Here is a 7,765-nt window from a genome sequence, read left to right on the forward strand (position 1 = left end):
GCTTATGCAATTCACTTCATTTTTTTTTTCGCGTTCTCACTGCCCTCGCGCTATCGATTATCCATCACGCGTATTTTTCACTATCTTTTGTTCTTGTGGTGCTTGGTGCAGCATGAGGCAACATTTCTTTGTTCTTTTTTTTTGTTCGCTTGCATCTCACCTGTCTTTGACCTTGTTTTTATCCCGCACTTCTTTATTTGCTACTGTTGAATCAAATCAGCGTGTATTTTTAATTAAAGAAATGCTGGCACCCTTGGCTGTACACGTATGTTTTGCCTCAATTCTGCCTGTTTCTTTAGCACTGAAAAGTGGTAACATGTACATACCATGCCAGCAGTTTTAGTAGTTCGGCAATGGTCTTGCCTATACATACTTTGTGACCAAGCATTATTTTTGTGTGTATTTATTCTTTAAGACGTCAGCCATTCTGTCTTGCGTATGCGCGCCAGAGACGCTGGATTTTCGGCCTACAGAGTTAACTAATGCTTCAGCACTAAATAAACTGGCGTTTTCTTTTATTTTAATTTCGGGATGAAACTTGTTAGTCATGTCTCGGCGATTATATACAGTTGTGCTTGTAAAGGATACTTCACCTTTAACAGGCGTGCGAAGGGTGCTGCCAACACCTTGAAAGTGCAGGGGAGCTATATGGGTAGCTATAATAGATATGAATAGAGGCTCGCTGTCATTGAAAAAAAAAACACGATGAGACTGTCGTCTTATGCTAGAAAAACACAAATTAAAGCATAGCGATTGTCATGGTTGTGTAGAGCTAAAATAATTTTGAAAGTAGTGCTGTTTTACATTTCCGGATGAAGATATTTCTCAAGCATTTTTACGGTGGTTGGGCGCAGATGTGCCTTTAAAGGGTACTTCACGCTTAACAGGCATGCGGAGGGTGTTGCAAACTTTAAAAAGAGCATTAGCGCAGCCTGGGTAGGCAGGGATAATAAGAGATTCGCTATCGTCGTAGAAAACCCAATATTGGACTGCCGTCGCATGCTAGACAAACGCAAATTTTTTTTTTGCCATCCTTCAGCCATTTTGTAGGCCATCTCATGCCCACGACACCCGACTTTTGCCCTACCGATTAACTGAAGCTTTGGCAATTGCATTCGCTGACTCGCATGTCGCACCTGATGAAACCGATTCGCAGTTTTACTGCGAAAACAAAGCGCCGCGTTGTGCGTGAAACACGCGTCGTAATTGTTGTTTTGTACAGAAAAATGGTGCTGCGTTAAATTTCGTAATTTGGGCCAAAGCGTGTATTTGTAATGATATTGGCAAATAAATAAACTAATCTTAAAAGACAATTAGGTACATTCTGGTTCCTCTGGGACTCTAGAGTAGGATACGAGACCGTTATCATGACGGTAATTTTTGTCTTTATTGCTGACGCTTAATTAGCGCGTTGCCTGCACTGGAGAAAGAGCAGCTAGTGCGTGCGGCGCTGAAGTCATGTAGCGTGATAAGTGCAAGTGACGGCACATGAAACATGCGCCCCTAGCCACGGAGAAACGCTTATTCGGGGAAGCGGCACTCGCATTAAAAGAGAGCTAACTGTCTTCCCCGCCTTCTCAACGTGCTTGCCAGGCGCGCGTGTTAGCGATGTAATTGATCCTATAGCATCATCTTCAGTAGTGCACGCGAAGTGCTTTAGCATTCCTTACTAAGCGGTCGAATTGTGTCTACGATTTTTAGGAGCGAAGCTCCTTAGTGGAGCGGGCTGCCGGCGTCTCATGGTTGTGCGTCGTGTCATGTCTTCGTAGCATCACGGAACTAAAAGACCGGGACACTCGTTTTCCAACGCCTCGCGCTAGAATGTAACGCGTACTAAAAGAACACATCGGGACACTTGTTTTCTAAGGCCTCGCGCTAGAACGTTCATCCCGTGGACAAAACGCGTACTAAAAGAGCACACCGGGACACTCGTTTTCCAACGCCTCACGCTAGAACGCTTCGTGCTTTAAAGACACGAGACTCACAGCCAAGCTGTATGCCTCTACCCCGCAACGGTTTCACATCCGTGGGCAAAAACGCCAAGGCGCCAAGAATACACTTATACAATGCATGTTTCGCTCCTCCTCAGGTTTCACGTTAGTGAAGGTGGCCCGGGATTTTTTCATCCCTGGACATTTTAAATTTGCTTAAAATGCTTAAATGAAGTTCTGCAACTCGGAATGTTGACTCATGTATTAGACAACGTATTTTACACGCCGAAAGGAAAGTTCGAGACATGAAAGCTGATTCAACAGGGAGGGGGTTTGGGTAATCGAACCTCCTCCTCAATTTCTTCTTTTTTTTTTCAGGCAGTGCGTAAGCGGGTGCTAGCGTTCCTTTTAACAAAACTTTCCCCTTCCCATAACCCTAACCTCCTCTCCCCCCCCCCCCCCCCCCCCCCTCAATAAAATTTCTGGCTATAACCGTGTGATTCAACTTACTTTTCCCTTTAAACCATAGTTAGAAGTAGATTGATTGTAGGGTTAACGCGCCGACACAACGCAGGCGATGAGACGCGCCGTAGTGGAGGGCTCCGGATTAATTTTGACCGCCTGGGGATCTTTAACGTGCGCCGCAATCTCATACACACGGGCGTTTTTGCTCTTCGCCTCCATTAGAAAAGCGGCCACCGCGGCCGGGAATCGAACCCTCGACCTCGTGCTCAGCAGCACAATGCCTTAGCCACTCAGCCACCGCAACGGGTCATAGTTAGAATTAACCTCGGAACGACCGTGTGCCAGTGTTTGATTTAGTCATACAGGTGGATTGAATGCGATGAAGTGCACTTCAATTAAGAATACAAAAGATGGACCACGAGTACGATCGTCGAAGCACTGCAGCTAATACAGCAACCACATATATGTCTGCTCTCTTCCGGTGCTCTCTAGATGATGGCAATTTCCCTAGGGCTTAGGAGACGAGAGTGCGCACGCGAAAAATTATATTGAACTTTCTTTCACCCCACCATTGCACAATAGCGCGAGGGGGACCAATGGTTTATTTTGGTGGCTTTTTTTTCTGTGTTGCTGACTAGGGCGGTCTCTGTAATAACTGACTATGTCGGTCTTTGTAATAAAAGTAAAGTGATCGTTATATTAGAAAAAAATCCCGCAATTGCCAAACTTGTTGGCAGGAGCCTAACTGATTGTCCAAGAAAAAACACTGGTGCCATTCTTTCTTAAAATAAATAGAATCAACGCGAAAGGAGTAATGAAATCTGTGAGAAACGGTGTTGAAAAGGTTCAGACATATGAGGGACAACTCTGCAGCCGGTCAAACAGCTCCATGCTAACCGAGGACACGGTTTTCTGCTGACGTTTTCTTATAACTTTGTTGCGAACCGCATTTTCCTGGGCAGAGATTTCGGACGGATACCCAACGTCTCCATCATGCGGACCCCGGACACCACACCATCTTAAGCAGAAACGGGCACGCAAACGCTGCAACCCACCCCAGCTCATGTCTCGCGAGGGACGAAAGAGGAAAAGGACTTGCACCCGGACTGCTTCAGTACGCCGTGCTTCAACACCGGAGGCTCAGCATCCGCACTCCTCCTCCTCCTCCTCCTTCTCCTCCTCATCCTCCTCCTCCTCAAAAATCCATCAGCAAGGAAAAAGCCGTCGGCTGGAGACTGCTGCTGCCAAATACCTTTTCACCTAGGTCTACTGCACGTATTATAGGTAGTGTCTATTATCACGGCAACCGTGAGAATTACCGTCAGGAATTTGTCATGGCAGTCACCTCTGACCAGTAGTATTAACTCTATGCCTCTGACTGGCTAGGCACGCCCCCTAGAGATTTTATGGGACAAATATTTCCCCAAAACTCGTTCCCACAGCTGCTCCTGTGGCGCTGTGTTTAGCACTTGCGTTTAAACGAGGAGGCTCACGTTAGAGTCAGGCATGGCCGAAGTTTTTCTTTTATTTTATTTTTTTCTAGCTCTCGAAATTTTTGAAGAGTTCGCTCATGGTAATTTTGTTAATGTTTCTTTATTCTGGTTATTATTATATCAGGAGATCGACGTACAGGACTTATAGAGTAGGTTGGATTAGGTTTAATATAGATTGTATTCTGTGTCGTTGGGCCGGGTTAGGTTAGGATTATTGCAGTTGGGCTGGATTTAGATAGGTTATCATGCGTTAGGTTAGGATACGTTAGGTTAGGTTTCGTTAGGTTAAGTTTGGAGATAATATTGTTCAGCGAATTTTAGGCCAGCCGATTGTTATAGAAACTGCCGTCAGAATTTCGCGGGGGTAATTCTCACGGTTGCCGTGAGATTAGACGCAGCCCGTATTATATCCCTGCACACGCTTACCACAGCAGGCCCGCTATCCCACCATTAAGGCGGCCCCGAAAATCCTGAACACCACCCTTGGGCAGTGGGAGGTCGCGCTGTCGAGCTCTGATCCATCTAACAAAAACGTTTGGTCCGTTGAGCGAGAACTGCACCGAGAGACGTATAGTCCTGGACTGATGGTTTCACCCACTCACGAGATGAAAAACCAGAGACACTTACTTTTATATTAAATAAACGTTAGCTCTCTGCCTCCTCTCTTCTCTCTCTCCCACCGGTGGATTTTGTCTTGCGACACTTTCCTGTTTTATCGCGGTTAAATATACACCGTAAATATACACCGTGTGGACGTCGGCGCACCTCCTGATTGCACTTAAACAACCCAGCGGACGCTTCCCCCAGCAAAAGGTATCTTGCCTCAAACTGATGAAAGCAACTCGCCGCCATCAAACAAGGCCCACCAAACACGTATAATGTGTCTTCGAGCTGCTGTCGAACTTGTAAAAATAAATAATTACGCTACAAATTCAGAGAGGACAAACGAAGCTCTCACGATAGGTCGCTCCTACAATTCCCTTTCTGTTTGTCTTGATGCCTTATATAAATCACCTGCAACCCCTTCGCGCGGCACGCATGGTGGTACCAATGGCAGCTCCGCCATCTAACCACGGCCTGTGCCCATTCTAACCACGGAAGGCAGCCGGTGATTTTAAACCCCGCGAACATATTCGGTCCGAAGTGGAGGAATTCATACCAACAGCCGACACGTCTGTCCTTTTGTAGGGCCTACACTTCCGAGTAAGGTTATGAAAGGGTTAGCATAGGCTGACCTGCTGAGCCGAAACAGCGTACCTTTGAACACGATGCTGAGCAGTACGAGCAGCGCGCAGCCCAGGCCGATGATGCTGAAAAGCAGGGCGGCCTGCACCCGTGGACTGTCCAACAAGCCTGCCGGGGAGCTGCCGCCGGGAACCATTTGAAGGCTCTTGTTACTGTACCTTGCACGTCGAGGCTCTGGCGAAGATGACGACGACGAGGCCTTGCAAAAATGGCCAACGCGGGAGGATTGACCCAGCAAAGTTAGGTTCGATCGAAGCAGCAATAAAAGTATGACTCTGTAAAGCGACGTGTTGGGCTACTGGCTGTGGCCTAAATGAAATCACCGTGAGACCAAAGCTCTGATGGTTTTCCTAAGAATACAGGACTGGACCAGTGTCCATACAAACTCTGTACAGGCACGCGGATCATCATCATCATCATCGCCGTCGTCGTCGATATCGTTGATTGATTGCAGGGTTTAACGCGCCGACGCAGCGCGGCCCGATGAGGCGCGCTGCAGTGGAGGGCTCCGGATTAATTTGGGCCACCTGGGGACCTTTAACGTGCGCCGAAATCTCGTACACACGGGCGTTTTTGCTTTGCAGCTTTTCTCCTCCATCAGAAAAGCGGCCGCCGCGGCCGGGAATCGAAACCGCGACCTCGTGCTCAGCAGTGCAACCACTGAGCCACCGCGGCGGGTCGTCGTCGATATCGTCGTCGTATTTTTCATTGTCATTTTTTTTTTTTAATCATCTGGCGTAGCAAGCTAGGAGTCTTTGCCAGGCTAACATCGCCAATTACACTAAAATTCGTTCTCTTCCTCTAAAATGAAGAACGGCAAATAGACAAAACTAGAAATTAATACGCAAGAAAAGGTGACTTATTTTCAGTAAACCCGTCGGGGACCGAGGCAGACAGAGGAGAGGGTGGTCATATGCACGTGCTGTAAAAACGCTTTGGCCATACCCCCAGAATAGGCACGCTTGCTCGTACGTGCGATCAAAATGGTCAGCACAGTGCTGTACAGGCACTATGGAATGCATGGGAGAGTGGAATGGGCACCAGGACACGCCCTTGGCATTTGTGACGGAGCCGCACAGGCGTTGTTGAGTGAGCACATGTACGACCGCTCCGTCCTGGCCACCCTAACTATGCCCACACCAGACGACGCCGATCCAACGGCTAAAATTTTGGCAGTCAAGGTCGAGCGAAGGCGCGCCCTTCGGCGCCAAATCCCTACCAACGACCAACTACTGCCACAAGGACTGCCGCGTGGAGCTCAGGTCCTCATCCACAAGGCACGTGAGGGGGCTGCACTGACAGAAGATGTACTCGCAAAATGGCGAGCCCATTAAGTGCTGCAAACCCCTGGCTACCGACAACAACAATAACGACGACGTGCAGGAAAATGAAACCATGGTGAGCTGTTCCAGGTGCGCGATGGAAGTGCGCCGAACAGTGGACCACGTGCTGTGGGAGTGTCCTGGCTACCAGGGCCTCCGTGCCCAGTACTGCAACACTGGAACAATGAACCACTGCACAATGAACCACTACCAACAACAATAGCGGCGATACACAGCTGCTCCCGCGGGCGTTCGCAAACGAGGCAAAAATTAATCGCCGCGTGCGTGCGTGCGTGCTGCGTGCGTGTGTGTGTGTGTGTGCGCGTGTGCGTGTGCGTGTGCGTGCGTGCGTGCGTGCGTGCGCGCGCGCGCGCGCAAATTTATTTTACTTCCTTTCCTGAACCCCCTGCTAAAAAGCCATCCTTCTACAAATCAAGACTTCTCATACCTATATTCATTTGCAGTAAAACTTTGGGCATGCATAATCAGAGTAGCATCGAGCCGACGTCGACAGCAACAATTCTACTTATTTGGGCTCGCAATTCTAGTAACGTTGCACCGCGGCGTGTCCGAAGCTATATTTTGTGCGATGTCGCCCCTTGCAGTGTACTGGGGCTGTCTGTTTGCAAGAGCTAGTCAAGATCCCCTCTACCTGGCTGGTGCCATAATGTTCAGCGGAGATTTTCTTCATCCGCCGATATGCGGAATGCCGCAGCAGGTGCGTCGAGGGTCCCTATCTGCGGTGCTCGAAATCTGATGAAGACGAAAGGCTCAAGGCCCGAGCGTTGATATTTTGGTGCGCTTGAAATACCCCAGGTTGTCTAAGTTCTTACGTAGCCCTTCCCAGGTGTACCTTCAAAAGCCCCGATCGGCATTCTGCTTAGCGCGCAGCCGCTGTTTTGTGAAAGGATTGAAGTCTTCCACTTAGAGCATTCATAATAGTTTCTTGTATGTCACGGCTATTGTTGCAGTTTAATGCGCTGCAGAAGGTTTCTTCCTTTAGAAGTATATGGCCTAATTCTAGGCACTATATTTAGAAGCGATGAAACAGCAGCTGGAACCAACGGTACGCATTCAGTGGCTGTTACGCTAGTTCGCAGATGAAAGCCACGCGCGGGCGCCGGAAGCCCGGAAGCATGGCCGGAAGCGAGTTTTGCGTCATCGAGCCGTCACGTTGACGTCACGCCAAACAAGAACTTGCTTTAGGTAACATTTTTTTCACTAGCCTTACGCTTCCGTGTGTGTGAAAATACCGCGTAATATTTTTAAACAAGCCATTTTTTTTATTTAGCTACTAGTTTCAGAAACA

The sequence above is a fragment of the Haemaphysalis longicornis genome, unplaced genomic scaffold (genome assembly GCF_048455015.1).
Source record: "Haemaphysalis longicornis isolate Haplotype H1 unplaced genomic scaffold, Haemaphysalis longicornis Haplotype H1 scaffold_2, whole genome shotgun sequence".
NCBI lineage: Eukaryota > Metazoa > Arthropoda > Arachnida > Ixodida > Ixodidae > Haemaphysalis > Haemaphysalis longicornis.